The sequence below is a fragment of the Clinocottus analis genome, unplaced genomic scaffold (genome assembly GCF_023055335.1).
Source record: "Clinocottus analis isolate CAN_PGR_092001 unplaced genomic scaffold, fCliAna1.0.p SCAF_5, whole genome shotgun sequence".
Classification (NCBI taxonomy): domain Eukaryota; kingdom Metazoa; phylum Chordata; class Actinopteri; order Perciformes; family Cottidae; genus Clinocottus; species Clinocottus analis.
Window position 1 is genome coordinate 6,555,999 of NW_027176207.1, and position 15,947 is coordinate 6,571,945.

Genomic DNA, 15,947 nt, shown 5'->3' on the forward strand with positions numbered 1-15,947 from the left:
TATGAAATAAAACAGGTGAGTTTGAAGAGGACACTGATTTAGTCAGCGTGCTGCTCCTGAGTCTTAATGACGGAGGTAAATCATGATTGACTTCATAGCTTAGGAAAATCCAACACCCAGTTTGGCCCCACTCTCTGGTTCATCACCAACATCTTGGTGTTTCCCTGTTGAACAGTGGAGGGATTGTAACATTGTAACACAAAGCGGGGATTTCGTACCAAAAAGACTCAGTTGATTTGTCTAACTCAGATTAGTTTCAGATACACTTTTGAGTACATTGTATTGCTTAGTGTCCGGTATGAACAGGAAGAATGACTATAGCAAGCAAAACATGGTTCAGTGTGTATATGGCCACGTGATTATTCTTTTAAGATGGACAGGAACAATTGTGAGGTTGTCCTTTCATTTTTAGATACAAAAATGTAAACATTTAAATGTAATGATCATGGACACAGTACACTATTAGACATTTGTGGCCTAAGTCTAAATCACTATTCGTCGCTAACATAGCTATCACAGCTGACCTCCAAGTTGACCGTGAGATAATTGCAATCTTACTTATGCAACTCTTCTGAGTTGCAGAAATGACTCAACAACCCTTTGAACTTACAGCAGCCAAGCAACAATGTTTAGCAGACAGGACAATATCCCTGAGTGAGCCACAGAGAGCTAGGGGGCCTGAGAACAGCTCTCTCTGATCTATCGCTGTTTGTGGTAGAAGTGGATGAGGCCTGATATCCTGAGCAGACGCGGCACGATACAGTGTATCCACCAGTTTACTCGCCAGTGGCTTGCCTTGTTTGAAAGGACATAAAGTAAAACACTCTCTTGCTTTGTTAATAGTCTAAATACCTTATGTACTTCAAGCACTGGGAATGGCTAATGCTAGTGGCATAACCCTCATGTTCTGTTATACTGCAATGGCCATTGGTCTACAGATTCCCATGACAACCACCTGTGGGTGATGGATAATATATTCTAGTATTTCTGCTATAGGATTTACACTGCTTGTTTTTCCCAACCTGTTATCAAGTAAATTTAGAAACCTGAGGCTTGTCTCATGAAGCTGGATTTCCGCTTAGCGAGGTCCGTTGCCCCGGTAACTTACGCTGAACGCCTAACCTGCTCCGGAGCAGGTTAAGTTCCCGGATAAGATCTCATTGGGGATATAAGACGCGTAGCGGCCAATCATTGTCCTAGAAAAATGACTTGCCCATTTCTACAGAATCCCTACAGAGAGCGTGTTTCGTGACCGGCAAAATCAAACATCACACAAGTAGCCTGGAAGATATTATAATAAACTTACTGTCCGCTTTGAACTATGTTCTTGTATTTCGTTTTAACTTGCTCCCATGTTCTTTTAGCTCCACTGGAGTTGCAACTGAAACTAGAAAGAGCACTTCCTGCAGAAAATGCGTTGGAATGCAAAAAGCTGAAGCTTATAGCTGAAATATTTGAAAGAAATAGCTGAATATAGCTGAACATAGTGGAATATAGCTTAAATTAGCTAAATATAGCTAAATATATTTGAAAATGAAAGAATAGCTGAATATATTTTAAAAATAGCTGAATATATTAATATAGCTGAAAATAGCGGAATAGATGAATATATAAATAAATAGCAAATCATTACTGAAAATATAGAAAAGGCAAAATACCTGCTGAAAAATGTTACAGTTCAAAGTCATTTAATTGAACTGTTGAAAATCCTTGTCGTTTAAATGTATAATTGGAAAAGTTGAAAGGAAAACTGCATCATCTAAGTCAGGGGTGTCAAACATACGACCCGGCCCGCCACAGTGTCCTGTATGGAAGCCCATTCCCGCCACAAAAAAAAAAAAAATTACGACCAGAAAAAGAAAAAAAAAATTAAGACCAAAAAAAAAATAGAAATAAAAAATTAGGAACAGAAAAAATAAAATAAAATTAGGACCCAAAAAATTTTAAAAAATTAGGAGAAAAATAATAGATTTCTTTTCGTTGACAAAAATAAAGAAAACATCCAAGCAATACGTTATTTCATCACTTTGGTTTTACAATACCTTAATTTAAATGTAAATATGTATTGTTCATACAACAAAACAAGTAAAGGTAAAAAAAAAGTCCAATCTTGTTTCAATTCAAAATATCTTTTAGTAAATAACAAGAGGACTTGAATATAAAACAGTGCTTGCTTGGCAATGTCAACCACATGTAAGCCCGTATTGATGGGTTACTTTAAAGTAAATAATTCATTCAATATATGTGTGGACTTTGCATTTTACTCAGTTCTTAAAAATGGTCAATGGAAGGACAACAATGTACTTTGTGTGTACAAATATTAGCTACAATTATATTTAGGCTGTAACTGCAATTTTGCCATTTGTAGTCAGTAGTCAAGTTCTCATTTCTCCCCTGGAATTAAACTTTTTTTTTGTTGCCTTTTTTCAAGTCAACGGAAAAAAAAGACAACAAAAAAAAAATTTGGTGAGACACCTGATATTATTGGGTTGCAGAGTGTCTACAAAACCATCTGTTAAACCTCAGAACGTGAACGTCAGTGACGCTGTTAATTCTGACGTCTATAACCAAAGTGACCTGCCCACATGCGCGCACATACACACACACGAACGTGCACGCGACCATAATAACACGTTAACGTGGCCGTTCGCGCGGGCGCACCCGTTCGCGCGCGCGGCCGTTAATGCGCGGCGCACCCGTTTGCGAGCGTTTACACGGGCGGCCGTTTCACGTTAGTGGGCGTTCACGTGTGCTGCCGTTCACTCGCGTGCACGGCCGTTCACGAGTGCTGCCGTTCACGCGCGTGCACGGCCGTTCACGTGCGCGACCGTTCACGCGCGTGCACGTGCGCACCCGTTCGCGGCCGTTCACCCGTTCGCGGCCGTTCACGTTCGTGCAGTCTGCAGATGCACAGACCAAAAGGCTGCTGCTGGGGACGGACTTGCTCCCACATTCAGTCGGACTTCAACACGTCTTAATCTGTTGGATTCCTATCGACCGCAGTTTACGGCAGAAGACAAGATTTCCCACGTTTTGAGCTATAAATTATGCCCAAAGAGTAAACGGTTTGGAGTATAGAGCAAATTTAAAATATCTCTATCGCCAGGTCCTCTCGGTCTGAGTATGACGTCACCGCTCTGAGCTGCCCAACACACACTAATGATAAAGGCAGAAAAGGTGCGGAAAAAACATAAAACGAAAACGCCGACAGTTAAAACACTATAAGAGATATCAAAAAGCTGAGTAATACAGTAACAGCTAAACGTTTTGTCAACATTTTAAAGGTGGAATGGTGTCTCTAGCTGAAGGCATGACAGAGACTTTACCTTTTAAAGTTGAAGAGTTGAAAGCGGATTTCAAGATGTTCTTCATTGGAAACCATTCATTTTTATTTTGATAAAAAGCTGAATAATTTTAAAATTTGAGAAAATATGAAAAATGTGAAAGCATAGATTAATAGCTGGAGGTTTTGTCAACATTTTAAATATTGTCTCAAGCTCAACATATGAAGAAACTGTAAACGTTTGAAGTTGAATATGATTTGAAGATTTTCCCATTGGATCCCATTATAAAAAAAATTATAAAAAGCTTAATTTGGAAATTTGAAAAGTCAGAAATATGAAAAGTCATAGCCATTGTGTCTTTAAGTAGCTGAATATTTGAATAATTGAACTTTTTTCTGTAGCTGAAAATATGAAGAAGTTGTTAGGGTCCAAAATACGGATGGAAGAAATAGAAGAAACAGTTTAATAAAGATTTGAAGAACAATAGTTGGAATGCTTGCAGCATTCCAACTAATGAGGTTAACTTGTTAAAATTAAAAGGTAATAAAAAATAAGAACATACATTTGAGACAGTGATTTAATATTACAATCCCAGTAATTTACGTATTAACAGAATCGCTGTTTTTTTTTCTTGCCACGATTCCTTGCGGCTTTTGCCTTCTGCGGCAGTGCTGCTTTATGCTTTTTGCTTGTATTATTTCTCTATATTTTTCATACATTCATGAGACCAAAAAGCGAGACCGCGGACATCTGGTTAAGTGCAGCTGGATAACTGAGGGAAACCCTGAGTATGTTAACCCAGGTTCGTGAGACAGGCCTCATGTGTTTTTCTCATCAATGGGACATTTCAAAAGGGTACTTATTCATTGATTTTAATGACAAAAAGAGTCCCTGTATGATAACAGTAAGAAAATCAATTCATGAAGCAAATATAACTCAAAACCACTGGGTATTGTGTATAAGACAGCACTGAGAAGTCTGAACCCAGACCTGTTTGTACGGATCATGTGTCTCTCGTCCCTGAGATCTGATAGAAGAAAAAAAGTGAAGATCAACACTAGTGTTTCCTTTTATTTTTGCTATGCATGTCAAGATATCTCCCATCATTCTTTTGCAAATGTTCCATAACGTATTCGTCACCACTTGCCTTAACAGTAGGTTTACTGTATATCAGAGATGAAAGCTTATAAATGTACTTTTCCTTAATGCAACTTTTTATTTATTCTCCCTTGACATCTAAACTTCAGTAAAAGATTTCAATTATATATAAGGTGTCGTTATACTGAGGGTGTTGACGCCTAATAAAATTGAATTATTATTATGTATTTTTGTCATAAGAATTTGCATTTCTGTGACAAGAAAAACATTTGTGCAAGTGCTTAATGCTGGAACACCTCAATATTTTGATCCTTATCTCGATATTATTTTTGGCCAACGATATGATGATGTAAAAGAAAATATCTTCATACAATGGCTTGATTCTAATGCTATACCTAATACACTACTTCCAAAGTCATTGTGAGCATCGTAATATTTTAACAGGCCATCAGGGATTTCTATGTGGAAATGTAAAGGATGACCTATGCATGTTGCAGCAGTCTTCTGTTTCCTCTGGATGTGCAATATTCAACACAAGTGAAGCAGGGAGGCACTTGCTGTGTGATCAAACTGCAGATTTGACTCATCCAATCCAGATTTATGTCTATTTTAAACTCAAATAAAAACGCTGTTGTTGTAGATCGTGTCCAAGCCATATGTTTTGGTTGCCACATTTAGCATATTTTGCATTGTCATCACAGTTTATATTTCACAAATATGATTGTTCTTTTGTTAATATATTACCCTGTGAAACCATAAAGTCTTTCAACTTTATTTTCAACAGGGTGTGTTCTCTTTCTAAATTGATACGATTGACATTGTATCCATGTTCTTATATTATTAAGTCATTTATTATTATTTTTTATACAGTTTATCAGCAGAAAGTGGAGATTGCAGTGGGGACCTGCTGTTCAGTGTGATCACTTCATTATATTCTACTGGCCCACTTGAAGTGACGTATTTACCAGTGAGGAAGGTTCATGTGACTTCATAAACACTATATACATACTGTATGAAGTCACACAAACTTGAAAATTTCTCTGAACAACTGATTGCATCAATCGGTGATATTGAGTTGGGATAGTAATGTCTGCATTGGGACACAGCTAACATGTTTGTACCATGTTTCTAAAAGAACTATTCTACAAATGCATACTGTCTATTTCTTGTTAGAAAGTATAACTAGACACCCCTTTGTGTAAGTAAGTAAAGTTTATTTATATTGCATTTATCAAGGCATACATACATATATATATATACATATATATATATATATATATATATATATATATATATATATATACATATATACCTATATATATACACATATATATACCTATATATATATACCTATATGTATATATAGGTATATATGTGTATATATATGTATGTATATATACATATATACGTATATATACGTATATATACACATATATATATATATACATATGTATATATATGTATATATGTATATATATACGTATATATACATATATATACGTATATATATATATATATATATACGTATATATACATATATATATACGTATATATATACACACATATATATATATATATGTATATATACACATATATATATGGATATATACATATATATGGATATATATATACATATTTATATGTATATATACATATATACATATATATATATATATATATACATACATATATATATATATATATACATATATATATATATATATATATATATATATATATATATATATATATGTATATATATGTGGGTTTATTAATTCAAAGGTTAGGTGCTTCTCAGCAAAAAGGTAAACTTAAATCAAACCAAAAGGTTGTTGCACAAAACAAAACGTAAATAATTTTGTCTACTCCTGGTTCCTTAGTTCTTTAAAGTAATCGCATACTCTCCTTCTCCCCTACTCATCTGTCCTTGATTCTGCCTCACACCAGCTCTCTCCAGGGTAATCAGTCTCATCCCTTTCAGCTGGGCAGCAGCCTATTCCTTCTACGTCATGCCAGATTGTAGTCCCTGCTGCAACCACTGGGAGGGGATGTACCTCCCATTAATGACCCTTCCTCTTATGACATCAAAATTGTTTGCCATCTGCTGGTGGACTTGTGTACTGTTTTCAGTAACGTCTTCTCGCTATACTATTAGGCTGAGTGTACACAGCCTAGCAGTATAGCTCGAGGACTGCACACATAGGCTCAAATTGCACACATTTGGACTTGTCGTAGTGGGAAAAACAATGTTCTATTCAAGTGTCTCAGTAAGCTATTACAGTGGGCCAGCATAAACCCTAAAAAACCCTAAAATTGAAGAAGTTAAATGGAATTCAGCTATTATTAGGGATGTAACAGAATTCCTTTCATGAAAAAGGTTCATGGTGTCACAATGCAAACTGTTATCAAAAGGTTGTGCTTAACATATATATTCTATTTAAATCCAGGTATAGAGCGTATTCACGTGACGTCAGCATCTCCATCGTGCCATCTTAGGGTCCACTTATTAAATGTCAGAAGAAGTTGACTTAACGTGTCCGCTCCGCTGTCTGATTATGCGAGAGGCCTGCACGCTCATGTTCTTCTGCCTTTTTTGATTCAAGATGAACAGTTAGACGTGGATCGCCTGCCGCCAGTCGAGGCAATGGATCTTGCGTCGTACTTCGTACTGGAGATAAGTTTTTACACACAGGACATTTTCAAGGCGTGCAAAAGTAAGCAGGCTTATGCTATGTTCACACCAATAGAGGTTATTTTACACTAATAGAGATTATTTCAGAGGTAATTAGGCATTTGCACCTGATTTTACTCGCTCGACACTCTATGTGGTTAATTTGTTTTTTCGCAACCAGTTGCGGCGGAAAGACAGCGCGGCTTGAGCCCCGTTACCCCTAGTAACCAGCACATAGCCCGGTCACGTCCCTGTAAAACTGTTTTCATTTCCGCTGTGGATCATGGGACATTAACAACTATTTCTGCGTTATAGCTACTTGTTGTGGAAATACCACAAATATCGGAACATCAAATGCCCCGTGTTTGGGTTCATAATATTATCTGTAGCCGCACAGCTCTGACTCCAGAACGAGTGTCTGGATGAAGCCGCTTCCAGCGCTCATTCAGGAGGACCAGCAGTAACTGTTTGGCTAGCCTTGCTGACTGCTGTTCCCATGTAGTCAATGTTTTATTTTACCTTGAAATGAATCACTGAGTAAAGGCAGACATTGCCCCGAGGGAGTTGCCATGTTCATGGCTTTCTCCCAAGTTTCCATCCACAGTTCCTTTTGCGCAAGTGAAAGACATTGACTTTCACTCGGCGAAAAAGCTAAAGGACATTATTGACGAGAGTGTGTCAATGGGAAACGTGGCCACAACCCGATGTATCAACAGAAACACATAAGAACAGTCCTAACGCTTATACGCCGAGTGAAACCGAAGTAAGTTAGATGCATTATTTGAAAAGCTGGACAAGTTGAAGTACAAGCCTGTCTTGTTGAGCGTGATAAACCCATATTCTGAATCTCTAGTGCCACCTCCAACAATGAGGCACAGTACCATAATCACAAGACACACCGTTTTGAACTGAAATTGTGTCTCCTTCAGGATATGATGGTCATTTCTTAAGAAGAGCAGCATAAAAGACAGCAAAACAATGCTGTGCATGGACCCCAACATGGCCGCCAAAGCTTGTTGTTATGGGTAGGGGTCACGTGGGTGAATATGCTCTACCTCTATTTTACACATATGTAAGAGGTGACAAGGTGCTCAGTGTTGCCAAATTGGAAATGGGGAAGTATCGTACCAAAGGCTCAAAATCGTCGTATTTAGAGGATAATTATTGTGCATCTGGCAACCCTGAGATCGGGCGACCAATGACAGTTCTCTCTCCAGTCAGAGCTTGCGCAAGAAGGCGGAACGTAAGATACCGTTTACAAAACTTGTAAGGGCGTAATAACTAGTTTGTGAAAGACCCAGAGAAACACAAATATCCAACAAGGCAAAATCCCGGATGTTTTTGGAATCCCTGCAGGGCGATTTTTTTGGTCTTGAAAAGAGGACATGTCCGGGAAAAAGAGGACGTCTGGTCACGATGTAAGCTAGAGTTAGATTAATATTCAACGACAAGGAACTTGAGGCTACATCTCCAGAATGTGCACCCAGAGAACACGGCATGACATGTGAAACTTCAGCGAAACAGATACGTAGGGATACATATATTTCGCCATCCGCCACAAGTTCGTTGTCTGCTTTCACAACATTCTTGATCAGCACTTAGCATTTGTTTATTGTTGTTGTTCATTGAAACCGCCATGCGAAGAGAGCGCGACAGTGCGGGAGAGAAGAAGAGAAAGTAAGAAAGAAAGAGTGCGTGTGTGCGAGCGAGAGGCCAAGGTCTGCAGTCTTGGTCATTAGTTCATTTACTTATTTTTGTGTAGGTAATATGTTAAATATCTTTAAACTTAAATAAATGACCTATAGAAGTAGTTGTGTCTCGTTGTATTAATTTGTCCTGTTATTTACGTGCCAATTGTGCAATGAGCATGCGCAACCAAAAATTTGATTATGTTCGAACATACATGATTTTTAAAGTGAATATTCAAATGTTATTTTTGAGCTATTTTGACAGCCCTACTAACAACCAGAGTGCAACCAGATAAACATTAATAATGAAATTACTCCAGACCCTTCACCCTGACGTCCGTGGTCATGAAATCCTTTGAGAGACTGGTGTTGTCCCATCTGAAGGATATCACAAGGGTCCTACTGGACCCCCGCAGTTTGCTTACCATTCAAACAGGTCGGTGGATGATGCAGTCAACATGGGAGTGCACCATATATTGTGGACTTCAGCTTGGCATTCAACGCTCCCAGCTCACCATGCCAGCCTCTACCTGTCAGTGGATCAAAAAATTCCTGACACACAGGATCTAGTGGGTAATTCTGGGAAAAAATAATATCCAGCAGATGGACCATAAGAACTGGCATTGTGTGGTTAGAATAACCTGGAGCTGAACAAAAATTGTAGAGATGACGGTGGACTTCAGTAGGAGCCCCCCAACACTACAATACAGGAAGTTATCATGGTGTGACAACATATCTCGATCTTGAAGAACTCTCTCCCTATAAAACTAATTTAATTAATATTGCTCCATCATTGAGGAAGGGAGCTGCCTTTTTTGTTTGGTGGGAATGGCCAGCTTATCCAGTGAATTACACTAAACCTGCGCTGGAGCAGGTTAAAGGATTTCGATGTGTTGCTATGGTAATTTTTCCAAACTTGCTTTGTAGAACCGAAAAGCCACGCAACTTCACTGGATTTCTGAGTTGCCTGAATGCATTTCGAAATAATGCAGGTTTGTGTTGTGTGAGTAGTTAGCCTACTACTCGCTAACTGACAACAACCTGGCTTCTTGAAAGCTACTTACTTGGTGAAAAAAATGTCAGATATCTCTTTACTTTTTTGGTGGCATTTTCTTATCTTCAAGGCACAAAAGGGTCAACAATATCAATGCTGAGACCAAACAAAATACTAAGATGAGAGTTTATTATTTTCTGGAGTATTTTAGTAGCTTACCGTGTCAGACTACTGTAAGCTCTCTGCATTTACGACTCACGTAATTTAGTGTGTTTCTGACTCGCCACTTTCTCACTCCCTGTCACGAGGGCGCATTGGAAAACATGGACATGGATTTTTCACTTTCTGGGCGTCAAACATAGTATTATACTATAACGAATGAAAAATCTGTTTCAAAGTTTCTATACTATTGCAGACGAGTCAGTATGCAAATATTTTGTCCAGACTTTGGTCTGGACCCTATGCAAACCTACGCCCTTGGAAAATATGTATTTCTAAATAAGTGATGAGCCAGACACAAGTGCTAAAAGGGATAGGTTGTGGGTGTATGGGCTGCCCCATCCCAACTGTTACTCTCTAATGGAAGGATGGATGATTTGTTCCAGGAGAGCTTTTAGAGAATGATTCAATTACTTTGATAGTTGCCTGTAATGATGAGAAGGGGTTTTGGAGAAAAAGCAATATATCATCTGCATAGTGATGGATGTTTAGATTCTTTTTATACAGGTGTTCTGACGAATGGCTGCAGGTAACGGTTCAATCAAAATTGTGAAAAGTGAGGGAGCAAGTGGGCTACCTTGCCAAGTCCCTCTGTACAGTGAAGTTTTTTTTTCAGTTTGTCCATTGATGATGACAGTGGTTGTACAGAATCTTAACCCAGTTAATAAATGATTCCCCAAAGCCAAATTGTTGTAATGTGCTGGTGAGAACTGTCCAATTCACTTTGTCAAATGCTTTTTCTAAGGAAGCTATGATGTTTTTGGCTTGTTGTAATGATGAGTAATTGATTAAATGAAACAGTCTGTTAGTGGATGACAGTGGATGATTAGTTAATGGAGGATCAGTTAGTGGATAGTGGATGTCTATGTTGCACCCACAAAATGTCCACAAACACGTCCTTTTTCCAACTTTTATTTCACAAATCCCAGTTTAAAAACAAGTATTTGTTTTTGTCTTCAGCCCTATGTCTTCTTCACTCCTCTCTTAAGGAGACAGCTCTCTTTTCTAAGGGGCCAATGCAATACTGTCTGTCCTTTACAGCCAGTATGTGTACAGGTAATTTAATCAGAATCAGCTTTAATGGCCATGTACATTTTCACATACATGGAATTTGACTCCGGATTCTGCGCTTCGTACTTCTTATTAATGCAAGAGCTCAATATAAAAATATAAATATAAAAAGAAAGACCAGAAAAATTAAAAATTAGGGAAACAGAGAACAGTAAACAGTAAAACAGTTAACAGGAGTCCAGAAAGTGCAGCTAGTGCAGGTGGAAGTGTCTGATTAATTATTCAATTGTTTATCAGACTGACAGCAAGTTGGAAGAAGCTGTTCCTGTGTCTGGTGGTTTTAGTGTACAGAGCTCTGTTGCACATAGAGGGGAGGAGTTGGAACAGCTTGTGTCCAGGGTGTGAGGGGTCTCCAGCCCGCTTCCTGACTCTGGAGGTGTACAAGTCCAGGATGGACGGCAGGCTGGAACCAATAGTTCTCTCTGCAGACCTGATGATCCGTTGCAGTCTGGCTCTGTCTGGTTTGTTGGCCGATCCAAACCACACGGTGATGGAAGAGCAGAGGACAGATTGGATGATGGTGGAGTAGAACAGGATCAGCAGCTCCTGAGGCAGGTTGTATTTCCTGAGCTCGTGCAGGAAGTACAGCCTCTGCTGGGCCTTCTTGCGGATGGTACTGATATTGGAGGCCCACCTCAGGTCCCGGGAAATTGTGGATCCCAGAAACCTGAAGGTCTCCACCGCAGAAACAGCGCTGTTGTGTATGGTGATGTTCTCAAGCATTGGAACAACAACATATAACTTAACTTAAACAGACAATTTAAAGTAAATTGTTAGAAATGGACACAGTTGTATTAAATTATTAAGACATATGAAATAACATATATCAGGGCGCTATACCTACCTTTGATAAAGCCATTTTTGATCTGGAAGAATGATCTAATCTGTGATGATAATGCCCTAGTAATGATTTTAATACCTACATTGAGGAGCAAAATGGGACGATAACTTGTTGGGTCTTTGTTTGGTTTGAGGAGGAGTGATATACAGGCTGTATTCATGTTAACTGGAAATTATGAATTTTGCTCTGTTTCAGTTATCATATTGTTAAAGAGTGAAGCTATAATGAACCAAAAGTGTTAGAACTCAGCGGAGAAGCCATCAGGTCCTGGTGCTTTGTTATTGGGCATAGATTGAGTGCAGTAAAAAGTTTCTATTTTATGGTGAGTCAAGAATGTTATTTTGTTCTTTGTTAATCTGTGGTAGATCAATGCTGATGAGAAATGAATTGATGCCTCGTTGATTTGGGTTCTTTTCCGATGAATATAAATTGGCATCAAAACTTCTGAAGATTATATTGATGTCCTGGGATGAATTTGTGGGTTTGTTTTTCTTTCTTTTTTTTTGTAAACGTAGAATGAGACGATTATTCCTCTTTAAACTGCTTTCGACCGAAGGCTCGGTGATGACTCTGGGGAATTATTTATTTCTAGGAAAAATGCCCACTCTTTTTGAATGAGACGATCAAACTGACGGTCTTTGAGAATGGATGTATTGAAGCGCCATCTAGTGACAGGTTTATGTATGTCAATTCTGTTCCATGTAAATGTCACGGAATCACTAATAATGATAGGAAGAATCTTCAAATCTTCAAATTGAATTGCTGTTGAGGAAGAAGTCAATGCGTGAGTATGAGTGGTGTACCGGAGAGAAGAATGAGTATTCTGTTGAGTTTGGGTGCTGTAATCGCCAACCATAGCCGAGACCAATATCGCTCATGAACTGGTCATCAGTGTTTGGGCCATAAACATTACAGCTTGTGACTGAACTATTGTTGATGGATATGTTTATCATGATAAAACAGTTTTCATTATTGGCAATAGTGGAGTTGTGGATAAATTAAACTTTCTTATTAATTAAAATGCAAAACCCTCTTTGTTTTGTATTTTGTGGTGAGCCGAGAATGAGTCAGAGACACTTTGACTACATTGAGTTCCATCAAACGTACAAGACAGTTGCCTGTTAACCCTTACTAAAGAAACCCTAAATACCTCAAATTATTGGACAGGCTATTGTCGCATTCTTTAAGAGAAATACACAAAAAAAAATATGACACGTGAAATACCACAGAACCAAAGTAGTTCTACTACTGAGCACTCCAGCAAACAAGTTTACATTATCCTCATTTTGTATTATTTAGGCCGAAATCTTCTACACGTGTCCTAAACATTACATTTGAGGATGTTAAACTGATCTCAAAACAGCAGAATATAAAGTCTCATTCCATTGGTGAAATCAAAGTGTCCATCAGAAGGAGTAGCCACTCACAGGCCGCTTTATATGACGGGGTGAATGTGTTCAATGTGTACAGTATGCTGCAAAACTGTTGATAATTTTACGGCTAAAGCTCATTCGTGACATTTAAGCAACTGTCCGCTCGTTTCCGACGTTGCTGCTGACAGGTATGTACTGTTGAACAACCGGTACACGCTGGAACCATTTGTATCAGTTATCACGGGCACAAACACCCAGGAAACAAGTAGTTACTAAACTGAGATAGATTGGAAGCAGCGTTTAGGAAATCCTTCTCAGGGTTTCTGTCGCAACCGGCAGCTTTCTGGACCTTCGTCCGCCGGACTACACTCGGAGGTGAACTTAAATCAGGGATGTTGTGAGCGAGTGCAGGCCGGTTTGGCTACGAGCACTTGCGAACCGGGGGAGGGGAGGAATATCGAGCGGAGATGAGAATTTTCTCCCACCTCGACGAAAACGAAAGTGCTTTCTCTCACATGATATGACTGAACAAGTGTGTATTTCTGCCGGAACAAACGCTTCTTGGTGGTACTTTTGTGGGTTGAGGTCGTTTAATGTGTCTCCTTCGTCGACAGTAAAATGCATCATCTAGCGAAGTGCTGCGTTTCTGTACCAATGTCAAAGTACACACAATGACTAAGACAATTTCCGGTTTACATTATGAAAATAAAGGTAGGGCAATCACCTTACTTCGTGCAATGTGCCAGTGTTTCTGTGTTTTACAAATATACATTTTACTGGCGACAACATTATACACAAGTTACCAACAAAGCAAAGTGGTTATATTTGTTTCCAAAGGGGCCCAAAGAGCCCAAGATTCACAGTGTCGAATTCCTTTAGTATCGCAAGCTTCATTGATACCCTAATATTGTATTTAATTTCATATTTATATATGTCGTGTGTGTGTGTGTGTGTGTGTGTGTGTGTGTGTGTGTGTGTGTATGTATATGTATATATATATATATATATATATATATATATATATATATATATATATATATATATAATAGAAATGTTAATGCTGTTGTCCTTAATGTGTGTGTGTGTGTGTGTGTGTGTGTGTGTGTGTGTATACAGTATATATATATATATATATATATATATATATATATATATATATATATATATATATATATATATATATATATATATAAGTGTGTGTGCGTGTGCGTGTGCGTGTGTGTGTGTGTGTGCGGACATACATGGCAAATAAAGCCGATTCTGATTATTTGATGGGCACAGGCTCCAATGGAAATTGGTAAAAGATTTAGAGACGTTGACAACTCTATTATTTTGGTACAAATCGCTGTGCTTCCGGTTTGCGCGTGTCGTATTTTGACGGACTTGACACATCTGTGTTCAGTACAGCCAGTGCTGAACTGTTATGATGTGTCAATAAGTTAAAAAGGTGGACGGCACCAACGATGAGAGGGCCCCCCTGGTACCTGAGCGGGATAGCAGAGGTACGTTCAGACAGTAAGCAGGCGGTCATCACAGAGAACTTGAGGTCGGGTTCATTTCCCGTTGAAACCCGCTCGCTATCTTTTAAACCACTCAGTCAGTCTCTCCGGAAAAAAATGTTATTATCGCCGCTGTGGACATGATGTCCGCCTGCTGCCTGTGCTCCCTCAGCGCGTGTCTGTTTCCCATCGACATATTATTATTAACCGACGTTCGAACTCGGACCGACAAATATTTCCACACTTGTGTGTGAGATGTCCGTGTAACATAAACGGCAAAGCAACTGTTTGTCAGTGAGGTGGTGTGACACCCCCCCCCCCCCCCCCTCTCCCTCTTCCCATCGGCATCAAACACATAGACACAAACCTGCGTTGTATGTAAAAGACCAGTTGCGAGTGTTCGCACCCGTTTTCAAGCCCGGGTTTCGTCGGCGGCTTCTCTAGGAGCTTGTTCTGTTTAGGAAACCATTGCATGTTCAAACCGTCACACGTCCAGTTAGCAGGCTCTGAAGCTAGCGAGCTAACTAGCTACTTTTATTCCTAGTAACACTGCTCGGAAATGGAGCCACTGGCCAGCCAAATGCCGACCACAGATGAACGTGCCCGGACAGAACATCCCCAGTTTAATTAATCACTGTAGATGTTTTCTCCCCGGAGTGGGAGACATTTCGACGACATTGTCATCGTGGAGTTTGACAGGAGTGAAATATCCCCACCACTCTACTGTACTTAGGGTTTCTCCTCCAAACCAAAGCAAGATGGACTCTCGTTCGGCTCGTCCGTCTTGTCAGGGCTCAGTTTGACATTTTTGCACGGAGATGAAAATGTGTGCTTAGAAGGTGGGAGCACGTTCGGTTTGCAAAAACGCGTCGTTTTATTCGGGCAGCGCGAGCATTTTAGTGCTCTTTATTGTGCACGAGAAGCTCAACAGCGGAGGCTCGACTCTCCGAGACGGACCGTGCGATCGGACATCAGTCACTTCACCTGAGACCAGAACCACCGTGAGACCTGTGCGCGGGGAAACGCTTCACTCAGGCGGTGTGTCGATGTGTGAAGCGGGTCCAGTGGTCGCAAGGTTCTGGCCTACATGCTTTGGTATTGGCCTCAAGGGCGGATCGACTGCGCGATTGAGGTGATCGGTAATCAGATCAGACAAAATGTCCCACCATACTTTGAAGCGGACGAGGTCTCGTGCTACGCGGCGTCAAT

At 39.4% G+C, this 15,947-nt stretch overlaps 1 protein-coding gene across 4 annotated transcripts in view; it reads left to right on the forward strand.

Annotated features, from left to right (window-relative positions):
• Window positions 1–13,356: 13,356 nt before the first annotated feature.
• The window catches only part of LOC137802263 (HMG box transcription factor BBX), a 27,599-nt gene continuing 25,008 nt past the window's right edge, over window positions 13,357–15,947 (forward strand). For 2 of the 4 annotated variants that reach the window (XM_068600021.1, XM_068600024.1), the window contains exon 1: window positions 14,611–14,741. The gene's annotated coding sequence lies outside the window, so the exon portion shown is untranslated. Of the gene's footprint in view, window positions 13,428–14,610; window positions 14,742–15,947 lie in introns of those variants that run through there. The other 2 variants (XM_068600022.1, XM_068600023.1) reach the window with 2 other exon arrangements.